Here is a 25,921-nt window from a genome sequence, read left to right as displayed (position 1 = left end):
TACCACTTTCTGCCTAAGCTCTTGGATAGATCCTGGGGTGTAGCTCTCCCCAGGGCCTGCTGGGCAGCTCTGAAAAGGGATGGATGTGATGATTCTGCTACTGACTGGGAGCAGCAGCTTGAGCTCAGGTGGTTGAGGCCAGATCACTCCACCATTGTCCTTCAGCAGAGGGCCTCTTGCCTGTGTTTTCCTGTAGCTTCAGGATGGCAAGGAGATAGAGGAGTGAGGATGAGAGTCCCTCCTTAGCTCTGCAATTGCCATTTTTACTTCAGGCAAGTTTCTTTATCTCTTCACTTGAACTTTTTTCACAGCTAAAAGAAGCCATGAAAATGTTCATGGATCAACTACATTTTCTCCCAAGTATGTATCAAGGAATTTGATACAATAGGAAAATTACCAGCTTGCTAGAAAAACATTTGTTTAAGGAAAAACTGAACATAGTGAAGCCACTGCAAACCGTGTCCAAGACTTTCAACATTGTGTTGTCCAAATTTTTCCTTGATGATTCAATTTGGCTACACATTGAGCTCTGCCCACTTCAGCTCTCCCAGCTGATCACTTGAGAAATCTTTATTTGTGGATATGGAAAGAGAGCCATGCATAGCTTTTTCAGATGGCAAATCTTTGTGGTTATTTACAACATATATTGAAAGATTTTATTCCTTTATTCATTAACCCAAAAGCTGGAGAAGCTGTTTCATGCAAATGTCCTAGATGATAAGAGTACCCTTCTCAAATTGCAAAGTCAATTCATCCATTGTCCCTTTTCTGAGGCTTAGAAGTAGAGTCCATTCCTTTACTATGGGTGACTTTTCCTCACTAGTAGTAGTTCTGCTTCTGGAGCAATGGCAGGATAAACGTGGAAGATACCAGGTGAACAGAGATCCTTTAGTTTCAACTAGGAGAGGACCTTATTAACAGAACTGAGCTTAAATGCATTTTCTGTGATAACATTATCAGTTGTCAATTCCTGTTTGGAGAGTTATGCCCACAAGAGGCCAGAACATTTATCTCAAGGAGGGCATCCTCATTCTTCTCAGTCAGATATTCTATGAAACAAGTTCAACTGGAGCTGAATATTTTCATGCTGAGAAGAATGCAGCTTCTCAGTTGGTTTTCAAAGAAAGGAGATATGAACAAACAGTACATGCTGACTTTTTGTAGCTCAAAGCCTTGACAGGTGTCCAGGTGTATGGCAGGAGATATGATCTGCTTCCTCACCTGCTTGTGCACTCCTTTCTGGAGAACAGCAAAGAACAAGCTCTGTGACTCAAGTGACTCAAACTTTTTTCCCTGCTTGGTGTGGCTCTGAACAGACTGCCACTTTCTTGTTATAGTGTTTAAGGCACTCTTTGCAAACTGCTTCAAAGTGATAACCTTTCTGCTTACTGTGAGCAGGCTGTGGTGTTCTCTGTGTTCAAGCTCCCTCATGGGATGGCAGCAATTTATAATACAGGGGCTTAATGAACTGGGGAACCATCTCTCAGATTCAGCACCATGAGAAGTGTCAGAGTAGGGATTTCAAAAGAAATATCAGAAGGGAGCTGTACATGTGTGTATAAATGTGTGTGTATATTGTGCATATCTTTCAAAGGAGAAAATAGAGATGACTGACATTTGAAGCTGAGTGCAAAACTTAAACACAACTTTTTTTCATTCCAGTCTTGGAAAGTTATGGTGATGGGTGTGGGCAGGTCTCTGGCTGACTTTCTGAATTGCCTTTATGTCAGAACGCCAACAAGAGAGATTTGGTGCAATTTCTCATCCTATTGAGTAAAAGGATGTTCTATCCCACATAGTTTCCTTAGGAAACTGAAGGAAAGGGATTCTTCTTCACAGATCTTAACACACCCAGTGGATTTTGCAGGCACTATGTTCAAAATATTCGGTAAATGAGAGATCCAAAAGGAATGCTTTAATATGCTGAACTGGATTACTTTGTTCCCCCAGCCTTTGCACAGTCTTATGCTCGCGGGTAGTTGTAGGTTTTTGTCAATGTACAAAGGTTGTTATTTCTATAGTTACCTCATTCAAATTCAGAGGTTTGTAACTGTGGAATTAGATGAACAAAATAACAGCACAAACACATTTTGTTTTGAGCTGCTTTTGTTAACTGCATGTTCATAAGACTCTGCTCAAATTAGCTGCTTGGTTTTCTGGTCGGGTATGCTGAGATTCAGTATTTCAGTTTATAACTTTGCTTTTTGTAATTTTTCTCCTGATCTGTTACAACTGCCTGCCAGAAATTCTGAAACTGTGGTCAAACAAACTGCTCTGATGTTTCCTCCCAGTGTTTGCTAATTCAGCAGCACTTGAGCTGTTTATAAGAAGCACAGAGAAACCACAGCTGAGGACTGTGAATGGCAATGCTGTGTGAAGAAGTGATGCACACAGCACTGCACAGGTAGAGGGGTTTTAATCTGCAAGCATATCTGTCATTAATTTTAAGGCCTTTAGGAACCATGGTAGCTCAGCTAAGAGAGGGGAGATAAGCCAAGCAATTATATGGAGCAGCTCTGTTTGGTGAAGCACATCTTTTGGGATTAGCAGGGGCTCATGAGGCAGGGTAGAGATTTGTGCATTGCACTGCCAAGTCTGACTGATCCTTTGGGACACTCACTGTTTGTGGGGCCTCCTGGGAAATTTCTTAAGACTGGGATATTGGCTGGGACAAGACTGAGAAAGTTTCCTTGGTTTGTCAGTATAGAATTTAATGCAACAATGCCCCCACTGCTTGCTGGAGAGAACCATGTCCTTTCTGCTTCTCTGCTTTGTGGATCTTCTTGCTGGGTGTGCACGTGAAAGAAAGTAGCCATGAGCTTTGAGTGAGTGTAAACTGCTGTGCTTTTGGGAAGACTGAAAAATGGCAGGGATTTGAAAGCTGAGATTTTGACTGACTTGAATTGGGTAAAAATTTTGAGAGAACTTTGGCAGCAGTTGTACAGAGAAGAAAAATGTCACCTGTTACCTCAGCAGACTACTTAAGAGCACTCTGAAGTGAGTCCCCAGAAAATTCTTGCAGAGAGACGAATGGGCAGCTGGGAGGAAATGCTGTACTCCCTGAAGAAACAACAAACTCTGGATGTTTACCCAAGCTGGTAAACCAAACAGAAACCATCAGTGTGCTGCTGGGTAAATCCGTGGTGTGCCAGTGTCTTAGGCACTGTGCAGTTCTAATCACTGCCTTCAAAGGTAATGGAGGGCTAGGAAAGGTCCAGAGAAAAAAGTCAGTCCCTGTGATTTCTCTTTGCCATAGAGAAGAGATGACTTATTACAGAAATTGCAGTGTGTTGTATTGTCATGAATGGGAAGGGGAGTAGGGAGTGATCCTTCACAGTTCCTGTGTTTGCTAAATTGATTCAAAGCAGGCAAAGAGGAGGCACTCTGTCAAGCAGCAGTTACCACGTGAAACTCATTGCCACAGGGTGTTATGGATAGCAGAAGTCTAAACAGATTGAAAAATCGATGAAGGACAGATAAGTTCTTATTAAAAGTGATGGCCTGGATGCAACCTCTGGATCAGGAGATCTTTAACAATTGCACAGGGTGTAAGAAGGAAAAAGACTTGCCTGTATTCTATGTCATTGCTTTTCCTCCCTCTCTGCCATCCCTCACTATTTTTTTTTTGCTGTATTCTGGCTACTGCTGAAGAATAGAGAGAGATAGACCTTTGCTCTTATAACTTGGCTATTTTTATAGGTCAAAACTAGAAAGGAAACCAGCTACCCTGCAGTGCAGGGAACTAGTTTTGCCTTGCAGCCCACAGCTAATATAAAGCACACTGAAATGAAGAAATTAGGAGTCAAATGCCTAAAAATGTATATGTGTTATAAAATGCCTCTGTAGCTGGCATATTTTTTAAAATTCTGAGTTAACAGGAAGCTGAGCTTGTTAATGAAGTGTAAGTAACTACAATGTTTCCAGTTACTTTTCACACTTTCTCCTCTCGGTGCTGCAGTCACTGATAATGCACCTAATGACTTGGGCATTTTTAACTCGCCTAGCAGTGACACCTTAGGTTGGAAGCTGAGGATGGCTGCCTTCCACAGAAAGGACTGGGAGGAAGCAGAAAGTTGGGAAGGAGGCTGAAGATACTAAAATCCCTTGTATATGCACCAAAGCAGGAAAGTGTAACACAGAGGAGGGCTTGTAGCCGTGAGTGCAGCAGCAACAGTCGTTTGATATTTGGGAGGTGAAAGAATCAGTTTTACATTTTGCTAGACGACTGTACTGTAATACAGCAGTGCCTCCTGGCAGGGAAAGCAATGTAATGTAAAGCAATACCGCGTGGAAGAGCAGTTGGAGAGCTGTCAGAAGCTGAGTAGCTTGGAATGCTTCCACGAGGAGCTGAGCTCACTGCAGCGTGGCATTCCCCTGCCCCAGGAGGAGAGCGGCCGCAGCGCAGGCGTCGTCACTCGCCACCTTCCAGGCTCTGCTCTCTGGAGGAGGCTTTTCTAGGCAAAATAGCAAGAGTTCCTTTCTTCTCTTGGGAGATTTCTCTTCCAGCTCACAGAGCCCTTGTGAGTTCACATGCCAGGCAGTCCTGGGGCAAATGAGTTTGTACCTGTCAGCTGTCATTGCCTGCCACACAGGAGTACTCCAGGGCACAAGGCTACCAGAGGGGTAGGAGCTCTCCAGAGTGGGCTGCTGGATCTGATCTGATGGGGTGAACAAAGAAGAAATTACCTTTTCTTTTTTCTTTTTTTTTTTAATGTTAGTGTATCCAGAGGGCTTTGGTGCAGGGCATTGGCTTTTATTCCAGTTTTTAGATTTTGGATATACTTAGTAGTCTTACTTGTGGTTTTTACCTCCCCTCTCTCCTTGCCCCCAGCATTTTCCTTCCCTTCAAGTCCTCTGCCTCACTGTGTGTTGCTACTATAAATTGCTTGGTATGAAGGGTCCCGTTTCTTGCTTGAAGCCTCTGGATGCTATTAAGTAATCGGTGGAAAAGCTTGTTTAAACATCACAACCCTATGTTATTTTTTAAATAGCCCTTTGAGGTGGCTGAAATGCTACTGAAAGACTACTTTCCTTTAATACTGGATAAGGAACTTCATTAGGGAAGGGAAATAGTGTTCTTATTAGAGTCTCCAAGTTACAAGTCATCTTTCTTTTAAAGAAGGGATGTGCAGTTTTATTCCCCCTCCACACCAGCAAAATCACTGTTTATAGCAAGGAGAAAAGAAGGTTTTTTGGTTTTATTCCTTCAATGCATTCAGAGTTTCTTTTGTCAAAAATCCCTAAGAACAGAATGATGCATTCTGTGCATCTGCTCTCTAGCCACACCTTGAAACCAGCAATAGTGGTAAATTATCCAGGGAGATTGTCTCAGTGTCCAAGCTGCACACATGACAGTGGTCCAGCATGATGTAGGACCAGGGCACTGTGTCCAATACAGTTCTACTTTTCCTGCTTTATCACCTCAGCCAGATTACTGGATGATGAATATGTGGCCATGGATGAGCTTGAACAGCATCCTCCACCATAGAGCTGGCAAAAGGAAAGATGTCATGTCAGGTTTCCTTAGCTTGATAGGTCTGTGCAAACAATTAAGTGTGAATTTTATCAATGGAAGTGCTATTGTGGGAAGGAATAAACAAATAAGAAAGTTAGTGCAGAAGTGGTTTGAGAAATATAATGGATTATGAAGGCAAAAATGAATTTGAAAGTAGCGTGGGAAGGTTCCATGAAAACCTGTTTCTTCTGGACTTTGCACATAAGATTGTGTTTGATCCGGTGAAGGTCTGTCGTCTGTTTCTCTGCCATCTTCCTGATAGCAAATTAAGCTTTCTCTTGTTATTTTGGCATGTGTATTAAGATTTTTCTTGGAAAGAAGATTTTTCTCTAATATATATTGCTAAACAAAATGTGGACAGAAGCAATCACAGCCTCTCAGTCCACAGGCCAAGAAAAGTGAAGCAGAACGTGTATGGTAGGAAATGGATGCATCACCTCTTGCTTTTGTTGGTTTTAGTAGTCTTTGATGGCAGTTTGTGGGATATTGCACAAAAGTCAAACGCACTGTAGATGTAACAACCAAAAGGTACTGAATTGAACAATCTTTTTAATAACTAGGAAGAGAAACATGAAATTACAATGGCTGCCTTAAGCAATTGTCATAGATCTTAATGAGCTTAGATCTGTATTTAGGCACTGCTTGTGTTCTGCCAAAGGTTTAAGGAAAGGCAGAATGCTCAGTTGCAGAAAGTCTGTCCCTGTACATGAGGAGCAAGAGTTTATTCTGACTGATGAAGCTGCCTTTGCAAGGCAACCTTTAGGCTGTTTTTGCAGATTTAAAAAAAAAAATTTAATCAGTAAAATATTTCAGTTGAGAAAACAGGGAAAGCTTAAGAAGTTCAGGATGCTTGTTCTCCTTTTCTAAGCTGGTGAATAAGAACTAGATCTAATGGGAGGCCAGCATCTGGTAGCTCTAGATTTTGAAGGACAAGGCAATGTGAATTCAGTTTTAAATCATCAGCTACAGCTTACTTTTCTTTTTGAAAGAGATTGTTTTAAATGTTCAACATGTTTGGACTTAAGTGCTTAGTATGGTAGATACAAAAATGAAGTAAAAAATTCTCAATGGATCATGACTTTTTGAATTTTTGGGCATTGTGATTCAGATGAGAAAATGTCTAATGAAAGTCATTGTCTGTTTATTAAAATTATAAAAAGAAGAAAAATGTCAGCTGCATAAATACCTGTGAAATTGAATAAATGTTTCAGCTGGAGATAGTGCAGCTCTGGTTAGCAGAAAATAAGACCAAATTGAGAGCAGTTTATATTTGGTTTTAAATCAATATGGCTTAGTAGTTACCAGCCACTGATCGTTCTTCATGACCTAGAGTGTAAATGTAAAACAAGACTAAAATTGGTAGCTTTCAATTACTCTTATTTAAATCCAGTCTCCTCTACCACTGAATGCTCTCTGAATAAATAAATAAGTAAGTAAAAGCACATTTAGCTGTTGGCATTGCCCTGGCTTTTCCTGTATTTGCAATGGCTTGATACACAGATAAAGGAAATTCCTTTTGTGTGTTCATATATGAAGTCTCTAGTGGAACAGTTGATCTTTTTTTTTTCCTCCCCTTCCTCTCTCTCATCTCCATTACCCTACCCCCAAATGGGGGCAAGGGAATTTTTAATTTCTTATGTTTTAAATACTTCTCAAAATATGTAAGGCTTAAGATATCTTTGAACTTAAGTGCACCTGGCCTCCTATTTTCCTGTGTTCTCTATTGTTGATACAACCTGCAAGAGAGCCCTAAAGAGGTTTTTCCTATTTTATTACTGGTCACGTGTTTTTTCACTGCAAATTTGAACATTAAAATTAATTATGGCCTTAGAGACAGAGAGTCCAACAGTGAAATAGCTTGTAATTTATTTGAACTCTGAAATTCCACCAGTTAAAGTTGTATAAAACTTTCCAGTAGTTTATTTATATATTATTTTAAGAAAAAACACCTTAATTATGAGTCTGGTTGCTCAATAAAAAAGAATAGCTATCTGGCTAATCGCTGCTGTGCTCTAGATCATTAATTTTCTTCTTAATAACAGCAGGATTTTTTTCCATTTTCTCCTTTAAAACCTTTTCAATTATATAACAAATGTGCTTGATTTATGGGGACACTCTCTAGGATTTTATGCCCCAAGACAGGCACGTCATGAAATAGCTGGAGGTTGGTGAAGAACCTCAGCTGGATTAAAGACTTGCAAGTACTGACAGGAGTGGGAGTTGGTAATTTGGATGGAGGCCTGTACAGAGCGCGTGGACAGCTCTGTTCTCAGCTACTCCCACTTTAAGGAGTTGTTTTGTTTTGGTCTTACCTAGAAATTCAGACTTTCCCTATGGAACACACAGCCCTGGGTTTGCAGAGGGGTTGCTCATAAGAAGGCCGGGTTTTCCCAAAGTCTGAAAAAATTTTGGTTGTGAAAAAATGAAGTGAATGATTGGACTCCTGTACTAAATGTGGGGATTTTAAATTATGGCTTCTTAAGTAATTGTTTCTGCATAGGTGTGTCACCAAGTCTCAAGGTTCCTGGAAGTGCAGATTTTCTATGTGGCACAGTTATGAAATACAGCTGGGCCTCCATTTGTCTTTTTGGGGACCCAAACCTGCTTTGTCAACTTGGTTTCCAGTTGCTTGAGAAGTATTCTAAGATTTCCTGACAAATGTGTGAAGTTCAGAGCTCTTACCAGGCTGGCTGCTAACTGGCCAGGAGGTCCCTAACACTGGCTGGCAAAGAATAAAGGAAACATAAAGACGCTAGATTTTGGTTATGGGAGGCTGTTGAGCATTTCAAGTCCTGGTGTCTGAGAACATTGGGTGGCATTTGCAACTGATGTTTGCCTGGTAGTGAAGGACCCAGCATAATAAATAGTTGGCCAAGTAATAAGAGTTCACCTGGCAATTAATGCTGAATTTTATGGCTATGGACTTGAGGCCTCTTGAAAATGAGTAATGACAGTAATAAGAAGGTGTTTGTAGGGGGAGATGTATTTGGGTGCTTTGAGGTCCTGCTCACATGTTTGAGAATGAACTATAATGGAATGCCCTTATTCTAGATTTATTTGAACAGAAATGGCCAGTGAGATGAAGAGATGAATGGGATGTGAAGTATGTGAGAATTTCTCTTTGCTTCCAGCTTGCACTGGACTGATGAACTGGGTTCACTGAAGCCTCTGTTTCACCCAGTCCTTGAGGGGTTATAAAGCAGAGGTGGACTGAAAAAGCACTTGAGAAGAACGTTTAGCTTGGCAATGCCTTCATCCCCAACAGCTGACTGTGATGCCTGGAGCCATTTACTGTAGGGGTGAGCAGATAAACCTGGTGTGTACTGGAACCTGGAAATTGGAATTAATTAAACAGTGTAATAATTAATGGATGTGATAGATTCCTTGCAAGTTTGGTTTTTCAGCAAGATTGGCCCATTCATTTTTACTCACGTTCTCTCCTAAAAGCTGTTGGAAGAATTGTTCTCTGGGAAATGAAAGCACTTAGGCTGCTAAGGAGGACTAAGAAGGGCCCTACAGGGCTCCACCTCTAAGCCCGTGTGTGCTGCTCAGCAGCTTCTCACATCTGTTGGTGCTCTGGCTCCCTGATCAGTACTACAAGATCCCTTTCGTAATGGATGGCATTGGGGCAGTTCTTCATGCTGAAGAATTCAGCATGAATTGTGATGCAGAGCTATAGCTAAAACCAAGTAACTCTTCCTTTTGTATTATCTGTGCCACTCATGACACAAAACAATGTCACTAATGTGTTTGCTGCCATGAAAATTTTCTTACTATCTCTTTCAGCTGCTTAGGCCAGCAGCTAGCATGCTCCAAGGTTAGTGATGAATTAAGTTGAAATTGCCAAGGGGTGTCTTTGTGCTCTGACTTGAAGATGTATGAGGCTTGCTCTCCTTTGTTCTTCCTTCATCCTGCTTTAGCCACACCTGCATTGTGCCCTGTCAGCATTTTCTGCTTGGGAATGGCTGAGTGGACTTTGCTCTGTTAGCCGTGCATCTTTCTTTATTTAAAGGAGGTGTTCAGCGTGTCTGTTTGGCATAAATTGGTTGAGAATTTGCTGGTAAAAAGCGCAGGGGAGGGAAAGAAAAGGATACTTGGAGGCTGCGCTCACTGTCTCCCGGCAGTGCCCCCTTCCTGCTCTGGGGGCTCTCTTGCTTGTCCCTGCGCTGGCTCGGCCCCTGGAGCACAAGTGCTCGGAAGCAGCAGTGGCAGGGTCGCTGTCTGTCTGTCTGTCTGTCTCCGGGATCATGTGGCAAAGGGGCCGTGCCTGCGGCGAGAGCGGCTCCCCCCGTGCGAGCAGTCACAGGACACCGGCGGGGGTAGCTCCAGCTGGTATGCACTGGTACGAATATAATCCCAGGGCTGTGTCCATGGGACACAAGTGTGACATGGGAGGTATTTAAGGAGACACACCTGTTCTAGGCACGGGCTGCCCACTGCATGCCTTGGAAATGGAAGGTTTTGGTGGAGCAGGGAAGACTCTCACTTTATCCTCAGGAGGGCTTTGCTTTCTTCTTTCTCCCAGTTGCACATTATTTTATAATTCCCTAATGCTAGGCAGCCCTGCAGCCTGTGAGCACCGGGCTGTTTCAAAGGCCAGGCTGGTGTTTGCAGGAGGGAAAGCCTCTGGTCTGAGTGATGGTTTGGGTGTAACTGCTCCCGAGAAAGGGCAGAGAATTCGGAGAATGTCATCTATGTGTGGGGTTGGGTTTTTCGGTCCTTTAGATAATTTAGATTTTGTGTTGTGTTTACCAGTATTTTTATTATAAGGCCTCTGTCTTGCAATTTAGAGCAGTAAATCACATGAAATTCATATCATCTTACAAGTTTTGTACAAAAATATTTTGTCACTTTGAAATCTGAGTGTATTTCTCTCTTCTTTCCATCTGCCCCCATCCCAAAAATTACTGTGAAAGTTACTCTCCATAAGAAGCAGCAAGTAAATACAAACTAAATCTCATGATTGCATAGCATAAAGAATTAAAATGCTTAGATTTTTATCTCTCTTTCTGAAGTTTATCTGACACTTGTTTGGCAGAAGATAATTTTTTTGCTATTGAAAAGGGAATGTATTAAGATGAAGGAAAAAGAAATTGCAGGGTCTGTCATATGACTTGATTCCATCTGTCTGTCATGCCATTCAAGTAGAATGGAATTCTTCTCTCAAATTTGATATGCCTTTTTTGATGTTAAAGTGAAATCTCCTAGTTTGCCTTAGTCTTGTTCTACATGACCCTTCTTTCCATGGATTCCTGCTCTTGGTGAGGTGTTAAGTGCTTGTTGCTTTGGGACAGCTCCCAGGACTGGGGCCAAGGCTTCTCTTACATTTGATAGCTCGTTGTGTGGAAATAGTAGCGACTGGGCAGTCTTTCGCTCCTATTTTTATTTAAAATAAGATTTTCAGGTAAACAACCCATATGTCAGTTGTTTGCAGAACTGGAGGAATGGCTGGTGGAAATAAGGAGGAAAGTTCTAGGCCCTGGTTAGTTTGGGCAGTCAGGTATTTCAGGGGGGAAGATGGCAATCCTCTTCTGTAACAGCTTTGCACTCTGAGTGTGGTGGTCTGCAATAACCATCCCTGAGTGGATGACAGACTCTCCTCCTCAGAAACTGAAGGTTGTTGGCAGGGAAGGAGATCCTGGGAATGGAGACCCCTCAGCTCCAGGCTCACTTGGCCCATGGGGTCATTGACCCTGATGACAAGGGGCTATAAATATGTACCTTTTAAACCCTGACCTGAAGAGGACTGCAGCTGTAAGCTGGTGTTCAGTTTGACCAAATCCAACCCTTAAATAGTTTTTCTTCCTTGTGGGCAGATACATTTTTGTACATATGAACGTAAAAATACCTTTGATGATGCTACTGAGAAGCAGAATATCTTGTTGTAAGGAAAGAATCATCCCCCTTTTAGCTGTGGTGCCTCCCAGGCTGGCTTTGGGCCTCTGCAAATCACATTTTGCTGCATAGCCTGAGGTAGACACAGCCTCACGATCCCTGCTAGCTGGGAAAAGCGGGCTCTCCCTCCCCTCTGTTGCTACTGGATTCTCCCAAAGTTAATATCTGTGCAATCAAAAACTGAAGATATTTATTCTGGGTTGTTTTGAGATATTTTTTTTTGTTGGGGTGGCGTGGGGGTGGTTTGGTGTAGTGGTGTTTTTGTTCCTTAACTGCACCCTGCAAAATGTCCTGGCTGAGTTGTTTCCAAATACTGGCATCTCCAGGGAAGGGGTTATAAATTGCTAATTTAAAGCCTGCAACAGGATAATTAACTAACCAGTTTGATGTAAATGGCTTAATGGGGCTTTACTAGCCCCTTTGAACTTAAAGTAGCACTAAAAAGTAAACTGTAAATACCTTCAAGGAACGCAGTGGCATGTTTGAATGTGGGGCTGCTTGGCTGTAAGGAGCAAGCCTGCTCAACTTGCCAGGAATCCACTGGCCTGTGTGACAGCAAACATGTCAAGGGGGTGAGGGGACCAACTAGGCATCCCTTGGGGAAGGCTCTGCAACTACCTTGATTCTCAGGAAGCACACACACTCTGATATATCAGGCTTTCAAACCTGTCCTGCCTGCTTTGGAAAATTTAAATCACAACCTCAGTTTAAATGCAACTGTAATGAATTTCATCAGGATTGAAAAAAAAAGAAAAAAAAAAAACCAAAAAAAAAAAAAACCAAAAAAAAAAACCCACCACCAAAAAAACCAAAACCCTGAGGGGGAGGCAGCCACTAGAGTCCACCCTAATTTTCCTGCAGTTCTATTTGCATTAAGGTCTTTTGGCAAGTCCAGGCAGAAACACTGATTACACTTTGTTTCAGAAGACCTCGTTACTGACTGAATCTGCTGAGACAACGTACTGCAGCCCTGCAGCAGATTCCAGTTTCTGATGCATTTGGGGGACTTTGGGGAGACTGTCCAGACTTTCATTCTTGCTGGGCTGCTACCAAGTTCCAAAGGAGGAAGTCAACAACAATTGATCACCTAGAAATGAAGATCATTAAAACGTGGCAGCATCTTGTGTAGTTAGGCATTGATCTCACTTCTGACTATGGAAGCCAGGGTGTTGGAGAGGAGAATTTCAGGCCCAAAGGCCCACAGGAATATTCCCTTGAAGCTCTTCCTGGTCCCAGTGCTGCTCTGCTCTGCCTTCTCACTGTGCATGCACCACACACGGTCAACAACAATTCCCAGAATCTTTTCTTCATTGTTCCTCTGTCTCACAACATCTTTCACCTATTGCCAGCAGCCTTCCTGGATACCAGAGGATCTTTTGGGGGTTGAATCCTCAGTTACTGCTGTGACCTCTGACATGTAGGATTTGGCTTTACAGCCAGCTTTGTTCAAGAGTGTTCCTGATCCGTGGCTGTGCTTTGCTGCCTGCTCTGTTGTGCTGCCTTGAAGACCATGGGGTTTGTGAGGCTGAGCCAGACCAGGGCTGATGGAGAAAGAGGGCAAGACCTGACCTTTTAGGTGGTGGCTCTGACTTGGATGCCTTAAAACAGATCATGATGCCTCATCCTTTGTAATGATGGCTCTATTTTTGTGTGGTTTGGTTTGGAATTTTTTTTCCACCTGGTAAGTAATGTGTCATTGGCAATGTTAATGCTGGCCTTTAAAAAAGCAGCATAAAAGCACTGAGATCTGTTGTAGAGGGCCATGATGCAGAAGTGCTACGTCTTATTTTAAAAGCCATGTCTGCCAGAGGATTCAGCCCTGCATTCTAATTATTCAGGTGTCTGTTGTATGCAGGGATCAAAATGCTCTGCTGTGGCCTTTGGAAGAGTTAATAACATGGCACTTTGCTCTTACGTGCTGACTGAAGCAGTTGGCACCACAGTAGTACCTGCTTGCTGTGTGTGGGTTGGGAGCACAGCGCAGGATTAATTTGGGGTTGTGTTGGCAAGGGTCTATCAGCAGAGCTTGCCCAGCTGCCTGTGCTGTGCTGGGGCTGTTAATGCTTTACTTTTATAAGCACTAACCTAGAGCACATTTTAAAAAATTCAAAATGCTCACTGTCAGAGAGAGAGGGACATTTGCAAGCAGAAGAGCTCTGTACACACGGTGTTCATGGCTGGAGACTCCCTTCAAGGAATGCCACAACACCTCAGCCTGCCAGCTTTGCTATCTTGGCATCTGACTGGGAAATGCAAATACTCAATCTTAATCCTTCATTCCCACATGCTGACATGTATCCAAGGGGAACTTCTGTGAATGTTGTTGTTATTTCCATATAACTTCAGCTGCTGCTTTGCTTCCCAGAACCTCCCCACCATGTGTCTCAGTGCAGTGTTTTCCAGGTCTTCTGGATTTGTTTCCCTAATGGAAGGCAGGCTTTAGTGTGCATGTCCTTATCACAAATCTGTGCAAGGGAGTTGAGGGCACTTTCAGTGAGCTCCCAGGTGACACTAGGCTGGGTGGGAGTGTTGATCTGCTGGAGGGCAGGAAGGCTCTGTAGAGGGATCTGGACAGGCTGGATCCATGGGCTGAGGCCACTTGGGTGAGGTTCAACAAGGTTGAAAGGATGTTGTAGCCAGATGAGGGTTGGTCTCTTCTCCCAAGTAACAAGCAATAGGGCAAGAGCAAATGGCCTCAAGTTGCACCAGGGAGATTTAGGTTGGATATGAGGGAAAATTTCAAGGAAAGGGTCATCAAGCATTGGAACGGGCTGCTCAAGGAAATGGTGGAATTGCCATCCCTGGAGATCATCCAAAGGATGTGTAGATGGGGCACTTAGGGACACAGTTTAGATGCGGACTTGGCAGTGATGGGTTAATGGCTGGACTTGATTTTAGGGGTCTGCTCCAGCCTAAGTGATTCTGTGATTTTATGTGGAGAAGAGGAACAAACCCTGTGATTGAGTTGTTTTTATAAGGCTCTTCTCTTTCTAATCCCCCTCCAACAAATCCTTCCACAGATTTTTAGATTCCTCACTAAATCCTTTAAATAATATGATAAAAAAATCCCCTATCTAATACACATTTTATTTTGAAACCCACTAAACCTGACAACTAACTCTATTTGGTTTGTTGGCTTAAGAATCACAGGGAAAATGTAAGTAGAAAACCTGGGCCAGGACTCTGGACTCTGACTAACACTAGAGAAAGAACAAATTATGTGTAACGGTGTTTTCCTGACCTCTCCTCTGTTTTAAGTAACATGAAAAATTTCATCTGGCTATTGCTAATGTTAGAAACTTGTGCAAAAATTAGAACATAATGAAGACAAATTTTAAAGTGGTGTCTGCTGCAGTTCTTGGGTGTGTTGTCTCAATTGCCTCCTACTTAGAGAGCAGCTGAAAAATCCAAGTCCTTTTTCAACATGTCAAAACCAACTTTTTCAAAGGATTCAGTAGCTGTGCCAAAGCACCTTGCCTATCTGTAAGCAAATGTGTAGGGTAGGGATTGTCTCTGCCAGGGCCAGCATTCACACAGGCAGCTGGCTCTTTTAAATCAATTTGATTAATCACTGTATACCTCCTAATTTTTCAGTAGGCAAGTCCCTGCTATTTCTTGCCTGCACAAGATTAAACTTTCACATTACATACCCTGTTATAAGACTTTGAGTATCTGGAATGGGTCTGGGTGTGCAATGACTGTTCCTGGAAGGGTCTGGGGATTTGGCATTACTGTCAGGCTTCTTACACGAGGTTCCAGAGAAAGCAGGTGTGTGAAAGCCATGTTAGCATCTGTAATGGAGGATACCTTGTGATAAGAAGGATGTGACTTATTCAGGTTCTTCAGAGGTGTTGACTTGTTTGGTTTGGGATTTTGAGGTGGTTTTCCTGCTGTTAAAACATGTTCTTTGAGTGAAGTGCCTGCCAAGAAAATTGCTGGAGAAGGGAATAGATTAAGCCAAGGTGGACTGACTTGGTGGGTCAGGGAGAGCTGGGTGGCATCAGAACATCCCCATGGCTGGGGAGGCACGAGCCTCGGGATGTGTGTGTTTCCGAGCACCTGCACTGTGGTGTAACAATGCCACAATTTATTCAGCCCTTCTCTGTGACAGAACTGCATGTGGCTGAATAATGTGCAACCAGGGGCTGGAAGCAGCTGGATGCTAGATACAGGTGTTTGGGAATGCACATTGCCAAGAGAGAGGCTTTAGTCCAAATGTATCCTCACTAAGAGAACTTTCTGCATCCTCTGGGTGTCTCTTGATGCTGTTACATCACTGGGCTCTGCTGGAAGTGGTAAGGATGGAAGAATTTTACTTTTTGCTTCCACTCTAAGGTGTGGTATCGATGTTTGTTGTGGCTGTGAGCAGAAGTTTGTACGTGTATTACTCCTTGGGCCAGATTCTGATCCTGTTTATGTAGATATAAAACTGCTGTGTTGTTCCATCTGTGTTAGGGAAGTTCCAGCCTCTCTGGCTGTTTTTAGGGTTTGGTTCTGCTTGGCTTTTTGCTTTGTTTTTTCCTTTTAACCACTTTCCTTGCTGAGAGCAGAGAACTCCATGGGAAGGGATCCAGCAAAGTTTTAAAATAACCTTTTAGTGTGGGTTTGGTTTTGGTTTTGTTTTTTTTTAAACTCTTGCTCAAACTTTTAAATATGTGAATTGTCTCTGTGAATTCTGGGTGCCTCTGAAACCTGCCAGCCAAGCCTAAATCTTGCAGGAGGTGTGGCCACATTTGTGTTCTCAGAGCTCTCTGGCACAGACACCTGGTACACCTGTGTCTCCTGCTAGTTTCAGTACTGTCATAACTTCACCCCTCATGCCTGTTTCTCTGGTACCTCCTGTTTTTCCCAAGGTTGTCTTCTAAAAATAGAATCTGTTACAGATTTTCACTCCCCCACACCCACCTTGAGGACAATAATTACCAATGAGATGGTTTTAATTATGCTGAAAGAAGGAGGGTAATGCATTCGGCTCTGCTCTTTGAGGCATTTTTTTTTTCTGGCTGGGAAAAATTTACACAAATTGCTTAGTAATTTCCTTAGGTGACAAATATAAAATGAGTAGCTTTTGAAATACTAAAGCTTGAGTATTTAAACATTTGATAAATAATGGGTTATCTGGAGAATAAAATTATGATGTTTTGGCACCAGCAGAATTCTATGCAAAGGTCTCAATCTGAATAGAAAATCTCTTAATTTCCTTAATTGTTGTTAAACTGACAGAGATAGCTGTGGTATCTGTGGCATTCACCTGTCCAGAAACCAAAGCCATGCTCGACCCAAGTGAGCAGGGATGCTTTGGATGATGCAGTTATCTGTCAGCAGCCAGAAATGAAACATTCAGAGCATTCATAAGACAAAAAAACCTTCTCTAAAATGAAAAAAACCCCAAAACTGAATGAAAGCATCTAAGTGTTTGAGTGGATTATGCTGACTTTACTGTCCTCTAAACTATGCCTGCAGCAGCCCAGAATTTATTGTCATATAAACCAAGAGAAATAAAAGGGAAGCTGTTTCTAAAGGCTACATGATGAAACTGGTGAGCAGTTGTTCTGATAGTAGGGTGCTCTCCCTGTGATAATTGCCTACAGATAGAAATGCTGTGTGGAGGAATCATGGCACACTGACACGGGCTGGCAAACTAAACTGTTTGGTGGAAGGATAAGAATCTACTACAGCTCTTTAAAATCACCCTCATTGTGATCACCTCATGATCAAACATTACTTTCTCCACTGTGAGTAAAAACATAGCACATTTCACAAACCATCCCTTAAAATAAAACCAGATTGGTGCATAAGAGACCAAGTGTGCCCTGTGCTATACTAGTAGCACTGTACATTCTTAGGCAAGAATGTACAGTGCTACCACACAGAGCTCAGAATGAAATGGGAGCAGTGAGGGTGCTTCAGGTTTTACAGCCACCTCTGTGCTCGACTTTGACAATTATTTATTACCACTAATATTGTGCTTTGTAAGCTTATACAGTACTTTATGAAGTAAGACATGTTTCCTATTTTTAAGATCTTATAATCTTGTGGGCTGATAAGGGGTGCAGATTATCCCTTGGATGTTCATAAATAGCATTAGCACTAAGAGTTTTATTAGCACTGGGTCCTTTCAAGCCTGTGGCTCTTTCTTTTTCTTAACAACACTTCCCTAGTCAGGTGCCAAAATAAGGATTTCTACTGCATGATGTTCCAGGCTGGAATACTGTGGGCATTCTTTGGTTTTTCTTGTAGTGAAAGAGCAAAACCCAAGCAGAATCCCAGCACAGTGGTTGTAGCTCTGCATGGGTTTAATCCACAGCCTTTGCTTGCCTCTCTGAGACTGCAAGTGTGGAGTTTGGGGGATGGCAGCAGAGAGCAGGCTCGGGAGGTCTGTGTGTGTGTGTGCTTGCGCGTGTTTTAAATAAACAAACAATGCAACAGCAACTTCAACAAATTGTGAGCGGTGCTAATTTGTTATAGTGCTGTCTTGCCTTCTGGCAGTGTTGATTTAGGAGAGGCTGAGCAGACTGGAACGGATGCAGGCAGCTGCCAGTTCTCTTACTCTGTAAATGGTTCAGCATAAAATACTTTTAAGGGTCCTGTCCTGAGAAGCTTTCAGATTACAGGGTAAAGCACATACATAGGCTGTCAATCCCCTTTTCAAAACCAACTTGGTTGGTTTGTCAATCCCCTTTTCAAACTTGGGCAAAAGTACCTTTCCCCCTGCTTTGCTCCACCCCTTCTACTTTCTTAAAATGAAGAGAAGTTTTAAGTCTTAATTCATTACAAAAGCCTATAATTTGTGTACTTTGAGGACTGCCAGGAAATCCTTGGCCTTGACAAGAATAGTATGTAGGGAAGGAAAGGAGGAAGATCCTGTGCTTTGGACTGTAGCAAAGTTTTCAACACCCCATGACCTTGCTGGGCTGCCTTTCATAACGTGCCTGGGGCTGTAATCCCCCAGGCTGAGAAGCTGTCTGTCAGGCAGGGCTGGCCAAATGTGCCCGAGGTATCTGCAGCCCTGGACCACTGCTGTGCAGGGCTGCAGGACAAAGCAGCAGGATGGGAGCCTTGCTGGGAAGAGGTGGATTTTGGAAACATGCATAGAGTGACCTCCCTGCAGTCTGTGAACTGAGTTTAAATAATGCCTGAAGTCTCAAGTGAAAAAGACAGAGGAATAAAACAGTCAAAATAAGAAGTAGGGGTTGAGGAAAAGCAGTCAAAGAAATGAAGGCTTTTGAAAGTGAGTAAACCCTGCTTTCCCATTAGGTCATCTTCAGCTTGGAGAGATTTGGATGCAATACAGGCAGTTTGCAGAACTTTGAGTCTGTTAGGCCTTCTGCTTTTACAAGCAATAGTGGCTTTCTGGCCTCCTCTCATTTGCCAGGCTCAGATGTGCTGAGACTTCTCGGTGGCTGCAAAGATTCAAATACAAAGGATTCCGGGTGATGGGTTAAGCATCTGACTTGGAGGGATGTTTGGTAGGCAGTACAGTCCTAATACTGCTTTCAAGCAAACAACTCTTAGAGTGGTTTGCTTGAAAGACTTCACCAAAGTGAAACTTAAAACCAAAGATATCTTTGCTAAGTGTACGGGGCTGTGTATGGTCAGTTTTTTTGGGAAAAGCAAAGAAAAAATGTGGGAAAGTGCTAAAAGTGCTATATTTAAGGTATCATTCATATTAAGAACTGTTGCTGGATCTAGAGGTATGGGTAAAGGGAATGAGGTTTTTTCTTACTGGAAAAAAACAAGACAGCAAATGCTTGTTTTGTGCGCACTGTGCTCACCACTGCTCTGGCTCATGGTGAGAGAGATGACATTTTGGTCCAACACAGTTACTACACCCCTTAGCACGGAAACTTGCTGTTAACTATTGCAAGCTTGTGAGGTTAGCAGTACTGTGTGTGCAGACTGCATCTCTCTGCATAAACGTCTGCTGAGTCCACACAAGAAATGAAAATAAACAGGCCGATTGGGAGGATCTTTATCAAACCTGTTCCCATTTTTCCTAGTATTCTGAGGCTTTGTTTGCTCTAACAAATCGTGTAACTAAGGAGTCTGAGTCACAGTCACTAGTTCCAGCTGCCTGCCTCATCCCTGTCCTGGAGATCCCTCCCCAGTTGCAGGGACAGTTGAAAGGGTCATGTATTTGCTCCAGTATTACTGCATTTCACAACCTGCTATCAGCTTGTACCTGTGGTGACTCAGAGCCCTAAAGCAGTGCTGCAGCTGGGAGTGTCCTGTAGGACAGTCTTGGTTGGAAAGGGGTCATGACATTCCTCCTTCTCCACAGTGCTGGGTGTACTCCTGCTCTCAGAGTGATGCTCAGCATGAGGCTGCCACCCCATGCACCCCCTGCCAAGTGGCCTGCCTTACTGAGGGACAGGGCCCAAGGCTGGCACTCTCTAGGACTAACTGGGAGGAAACAACGATCCTTTAGTCATGTCCTAAATTCTTGCACTGTAAAGGGAGAATTCTGTACAGGCTCAGAGGTGGCTGGGAAACAAAAATTTTGCATACCAAAGGGGCCTTTGAGCTACTTCATTCAATATGTTGTTATATTTTTGTGCAATAGGGAGTAAATAAATGAATTAAATGAGATTAGCATTGGACATTGAAGTTGCCTTTACTATTTGCAATGCAGGTACAACTAAAACTGAGTTTGATCAGTTGTAGGATGAGAGGAAGAGCCCAGAGTCTACTGCTGGTTACTAAGTGGTCACGAGCTTCTGAAGCTTTGTCTTGTGCCACTGCTCTGCTCCTGAGATCAACTGTGCACTGCAGATATGCAGGAATTTTTAATGCCAGACTCTGGCTGACAAGCTCTGCAATGTCCATGCCTCTCCCCTTCTCCTCCCAGCAGAGGTTTGGGTAGTTCTAGTCTCCTATGTGTCAGCAGTGACAATAAATGTATAATATACAAGCACTCTTTTTAGGAGTTGGCAGGAAGCTTCATTTCTGACTGCAGTGAGATGTTCTAACAGTAGGAAACACCTTTGGTTGAAGTAGTTCTCTGCTAAACTCTGCCCTAGAGGGGGAATACAGCTATGGAGAAGAGCTCTTGCTTCACAGCGGCAAGAAGCAAATGTGATTGCAATCTGGGTGGGAAAAACCTCATGTTTGAGCTGCTGTTTGAGAAATACCTTTATGCAGCATTCAGCCTGTGTTAAACTGAGAATTGCTGGTATTGCTGAGGGTTTTGCAGAGTTGTGATGCAGCCAGAGTTCAGCTTGCTCTAATGCCGTGCAGAGCGTGATCTTCTGGAGAGGGGGGAGCTCCGGATTCCTGGGGCTGTGGGCCATGATGCTTTAAGTGTGGTAGTTAACTGTGGGTTGGCCTGTTCATGCTGGCAGTGGTCTGTTCAGACTAGTTCAGCAAATGCTCTTGGCTGAGCACAGCCCAGGTCAGTAGGCAAACAGTTGCTTACATTTCACTTCTTCATTGTATTGACAAGATTTAAAAATCTTCAGCCTACAGCAGTCAAAACAGGGTGATCTGAATACAAAAGGTCTATTATTTCAGTGTGAAAGGTTACAGAGTTGTGGGGATAAGTATGCAGGTGGGAATGATGGGAACACTGTCCTGGGCCTAAGCCCAGCAGATGTTCAAGAAGAATTAACTATCTTCTCTGTCCTTTTCATGACAACCCATTCCATTTTTCAGGCCTGTGTCCTCTTTTATGATCTCTCTCATTCAACATTAAGTATTATAGGTCTTTTTCATTTGGCCTTTTATCTTTTAAGGCTGATAATCAATAGTATTCTCGCTTTTTAAATGTAAGATTTCTATCTCCAGAAACACAGCTGGAACCTGCAGCCATCAATGTGATAAGAGCTATGCACGTTTCACTTCACCATGAGGGTCTAAAAACCCATGTTAAATCCCTGCCAGGCTGCAGGTTTATTTCTGTACTGTTTTTTGGTGGGTTTGGGCTTTGTTTGTTTGTTTTCACTGGGGCAGCATCACCACTTGTAGAAAGGAACCTGTTCTTAGCATCTGCCCTGAGACTGCTCCATGATAATCCCGCTGGAACTGATTAGAGGAACTTTGTGGGAAGGATATGCACTGCAGAGGATACAAACCTGTGATATGTGCCTTTCCCTGACATGGAAAAGATGATGTTGTTTTCCTTTGGGCAGGGGAGGGTGGAATTATAGATCTTAAGTTTTGCGACGCTCATACAAGCTGCGGTTCACTGTGAATCAACTTGATCTCCAGTCTCCAAGAATGGAGATGAAATTATCAGCGAAGCATCATTATAAATAGGAGAGGGTATACAGTGTCATCTTCTCCCATGTTGCACTGAAGTATCCAGCCTGGTCCAATGCCATAACATCTCTAGAAGATATTTTCAAAGGCTTGGGAAATGGGGACAACACAGTGGATCAGGTTTGAAGTGTTTCTTCTGCTGCCTGTACTATGTTGGGAATGAGACCATAAAGTGCTGGCACCAGGCTGTTCTTGTCATAGAGGCATTTCTACATGGTGGTGATATTTCATTGCCTGAATTTCTGGGCAGAAGGAAGCTGGTGCAGACATCCTGGGATCTGCTGGTTTTAGATACACGTGAACTGGTCCCCCTGAAGCTCAGTGCTATTGGGAGTCTTGAATGTACGTGGCCAGGGAGCAGCAGTAAGAAACTTGCAGAGTCCTGTTCTGATTCTGTCACAGTTCAACAGCTGTGGGGAAATGGGTGGAGGGGAGGTTGTTCTAGCAGTTACATATTTAAGGCAGGTGGCTGTTTTAAAATGTACGTTTCAATTTTGATTGCAGTATTTTAATTGCATTTAACAGCGTCCCTGCTGGTTCTCCATTCTGCATCCGTGCAGCCACGTTCTATTGATGGCCTGTTGTGATTTCAATGGAACATCATGGGATGTACCTGGCACGTCGGGCAGCACTGGATGGAGGTGCCTTTAGCCCAATGTACCTGGCATGGTAAGCGGCAACCAAGCGGTTAAATCTGCATTCTACTGCTCACAGTTTCAGCTTGTATAGCAAGGTGTTCCTGCTTTGCTGCAGCCTTGCACTGACTGCAAATCACTTTGCTCTCCTGATTTTAGTGCTTTCATGCACACAGAGCCCCTACCCTTTTCACCCATGGAGATTCCCCTTCCCTGGGAAGTTTGCCATGCAGTAGAGAAGGGCTTAGCCATGTCAGGCTCTCCTTGTTGTTCTAGAACATGAGAGAAGGAACTGGGAAATCATCTCTCTTTTTTTTCTCTCCTTTTTGGGCCAGGAGCTGGTAGCAGTTGAGCAGGTATTGCCCACGTCCAAAATATCCAAATGTTGCCGCACAGAGGTACCAGACAGGTGCTCATGTCCTTAAGCAAAGCTGTGCCATTTCTGCAGGAGTCCTGCAAGAGCTGCCTCGGGGAGCCAGGAGGGCAGTTCTGCCTGGCACTAATTGGAATGTAACAAATTAAACAAGGGCCACTTTCAGTTTGCTGATGTGGTACCTTCTGCAAAATGATCCTCCATCCTCCATTTTCCTTCTCTTTTCCATGCCCACACCTGCAAAATCAGCTGCACATCCTGATCTGTCCTGCATGTTTTCTCTCCCTTCCCCAGCTCTGCAGACCTCTGCCTGAGTAACTTCACATGTTGGTCTTAGCTATTTTAAAGTGCTAAATATTTGTGTGAGAAAAACAAGGGTGCTGCATCCTGTTTTCTGCTTGAGCCTTCTTCACAGAGCTTTTGCTGTTCCACTGCCAGTGATGAAAATGCATGTTTGTGCCTCAGCTTCTGAATTCTGCTGTCTGACTGCTCCAAGGGGCTGGGAATAGGGAACCATAGTTGGACTAACATAGTTCCAGCACTTCTCCCCATGCTTCTGCTGTTCTAGAATGTGAATATCTTTAAAAGTCTCGGGCTAATGTCCTGCCAAATGCAACTCCTGGGGGCAGGTCAGCTGTGAACCACCCACTACACTGATACCTCTGAGGGTCCTGGTTCTGTTGGGACGTGGGGAAAGGAAGATCAGATGAGCCAGTGGGGAACAGGAAAGCTCTCTTCCCAATGCGGTCATTAAGTGCTCAAAAAAAAGTTGGTTCAGCTGAAACTGAAGGATGCAGAAGTCATGTGTTTCAGTTTCACTCAGTTCCAGTAGCAGCTGGACACAGCATTTTTAATGTCATAAACTGGTGGGAGAAAGCAGTGTAGGAAACAGTGGATTCCATTTTGTCTTATTCTCCATGCTCACTGCTGCAGTGTCTGCTCAGTGCAGCTCAGCTACTTGGGAAGGTGGAGAAATAAGTAAGCAGGCCACTGTCTCTTCCTGGGTCTATTATAACATGCACAGTAGGCTGATGTTTTAACAGCATCTTAATTTGATACATCACATCTAATCTGTTTGTTGGTTTTTATCTGCAGTACTGTTAACTCACTGTTCAGGTGCTTGGTGTCTAGCCTTCTCATCCAGCCACAAATCCTCTACGTGAAATGAGTGATTCCTTAGATCTGTTTATGATTGATTCTTTGCTTCACTGGTGTTGCTTCTTAAAAGGTAAACAATATTCATGTGCTGCAATCTATAACTCAGAGATGAAATCAAATAGCATCTCCTGTCAGAGGTTGCTATGATAACACATTTAGCATTCATTCAGCAATTACTTTTAGGTAGAGATTTAGTGATATTAAAGAAAATCAAACCTGTAGTGAATATGTAGATTTTATACTGTTGAAAGGGGTGAAGGGATTTCTCTTCTCCTCTATTTAGCAATTTCATTTTCTGTGGTGTCCAGACTCTTTGTGCAAAGAGCAGATGAAGTTTTTCCTGCTGTGTAGTGAGAGCAGCACAGCTCCAGGAGCAGCCTGTGTGTTGTGCACAGCCTTGCTGCCCACGGGGTCGCAGTGTGCCCCAGGCTGGGCACAGCAGCTCGCAGTTGCCCAGCTCCTGGGGCAATATTGTGTATTAAGATGCTGTCAGCTCTTAGCTTGCAAAGCTTTATTTCATGTGTGGCATCTGCTTGCAGCATTACTGTATTCTGTGATTTGTGCCCTGTACTTCTCATGTCTTTGCATGTGCTGTGTCTCAGTGTCATGGATATGGTGGAGGTAGTGGAGAGCCTTAGCCTTGTTTCATTCCCTTATAGCGTGGGAGTATTTGAGCAGGTTCACTGCTCGGAAAAAAGTGTGTCTTGAATGTGAGAAAACCAAACTAAATCTGGAAAAAAGACCATTACTGCTGCTATTTGTCCAGAGCCTTCTGTAATCCTCTTTTAAATGCAAAGGGGTGAAATTTTGCACACTACATTCAATGTTTAAAGACTGTGGCCCCAGTGAGACATTTATGTATTCTTGAGGTCTGGGGAGTTGGATTTTTTACTAGAAATGCACCTGAGCCTTTTCTGAACCAGGGCTCCTCTGAACTGGGAGTATACTTTTTCTGGGTTGTTTTTGGTTTGGTTTTTTTTTTTTTTCCAGAAAACAGAAAAGGAAGGGTTATTAAAAATGATACTGAAATACAAGAAGTATAAACTCACTGTGATTTTTTAGAACTTTGGAGGGGTTGTGGTGTTGTTATTCAAATGTTACGGTTTGTTAAGAAACACTCTCTGCAAACTAATGGATAGCAAGGCCTTTCTGAGGCTGCACCTGCCATTTGTTTGGCCAAATAACTTTTAAACAGGATTTAAACTCACAGTTGTCCTTGGTCCCATGCCTTCAGCTAGAAGTGAGATTCTAGGATTGCCATAAGTTAAGAAATAATGCCTGCTTCTCTTTTGCTAACAACTTTTCCAACACACCTTTCCTCCTCCACCTCTGAAATGCATCATGGTCAAAGAAGGGTTTGTAACTAGGCACCTCTATGAAATACCTGGACTGGATTTATTTCTGTTGAGGACTGCACAAGATACACAAGGCAGGTTGCTATAAGGCTTTTGTCAACAAAGGGACTTCAGCCAAAGGAGTGTTCTCTGAGCCATTCTCCTGTCCTGGTCAAAACCCTTGGTGGGCAATTCTGACAACATTTTACACAATGCTCTAAGCTTGGTCAAAGGTTTTGCTGCCTTGATTCATTACATTAATTTTTTGGGGGTTGCTAAATCCATGTTAGACTTCAGCTAACAAATCCAAATTTGATAAGGCAGGGTTTTACTGCTTGCACCTGGCCACTGATTTTGAAATCTACTGAAGGTAATAGCCTGCCTTATACATATGTCTTGAACATGAACAGTCCTGTAAAATCTGACATGTGAGATAAATAGAGGTAATTTAAGCAACTTGTACTATGCTAGTTTTTATGCTGCAGAACATACTCAGTAGTAATAACATTATCTTTCTCATGAAGGTCAGTAGCAGAATTAGAATTCTAACTCTGTTTCCAGGGCTTTCTCTGCAGGCTCATTACCTGGTTTCAATATAATTTAAGGCAGAAAGAAAAAAAAAAGTAAAACAAAAAAAAAAGTAAAATGCTAAAAATATTCTGCATTAATAGATGTTGTAAGCCTTAAGGCTTAGACAACTTGAATACAGTAATTTCTAGACCTCTGCTTTAAGTGCTACATCCGTGGGAAATAA

The 25,921-nt window shown here is 43.0% G+C and overlaps 1 protein-coding gene and 1 long non-coding RNA gene across 11 annotated transcripts in view; one reads left to right on the top strand and one right to left on the bottom strand.

The window, feature by feature from the left end:
• The window catches only part of LOC135282515 (uncharacterized), a 214,049-nt gene that overhangs the window by 87,139 nt on the left and 100,989 nt on the right, over positions 1 to 25,921 (bottom strand). The window lies entirely within an intron of this gene.
• The window catches only part of HIC2 (HIC ZBTB transcriptional repressor 2), a 71,279-nt gene that overhangs the window by 40,848 nt on the left and 4,510 nt on the right, over positions 1 to 25,921 (top strand). For 4 of the 10 annotated variants that reach the window (XM_064392348.1, XM_064392346.1, XM_064392345.1 and 1 more), the window contains one exon: positions 22,193 to 22,336. The exons of 4 other annotated variants lie outside the window; for them this stretch is intronic. The gene's annotated coding sequence lies outside the window, so the exon portion shown is untranslated. Of the gene's footprint in view, positions 1 to 15,535; positions 15,706 to 22,192; positions 22,337 to 23,770; positions 23,904 to 25,921 lie in introns of those variants that run through there. 2 more of the 10 variants (XM_064392344.1, XM_064392349.1) reach the window with 2 other exon arrangements.

Source organism: Passer domesticus, chromosome 17, assembly GCF_036417665.1.
Source record: "Passer domesticus isolate bPasDom1 chromosome 17, bPasDom1.hap1, whole genome shotgun sequence".
Lineage (NCBI taxonomy): Eukaryota > Metazoa > Chordata > Aves > Passeriformes > Passeridae > Passer > Passer domesticus.
The sequence above is the reverse complement of the archived record's forward strand: the minus strand, read 5'-3'. Positions and strand labels throughout refer to the sequence as shown.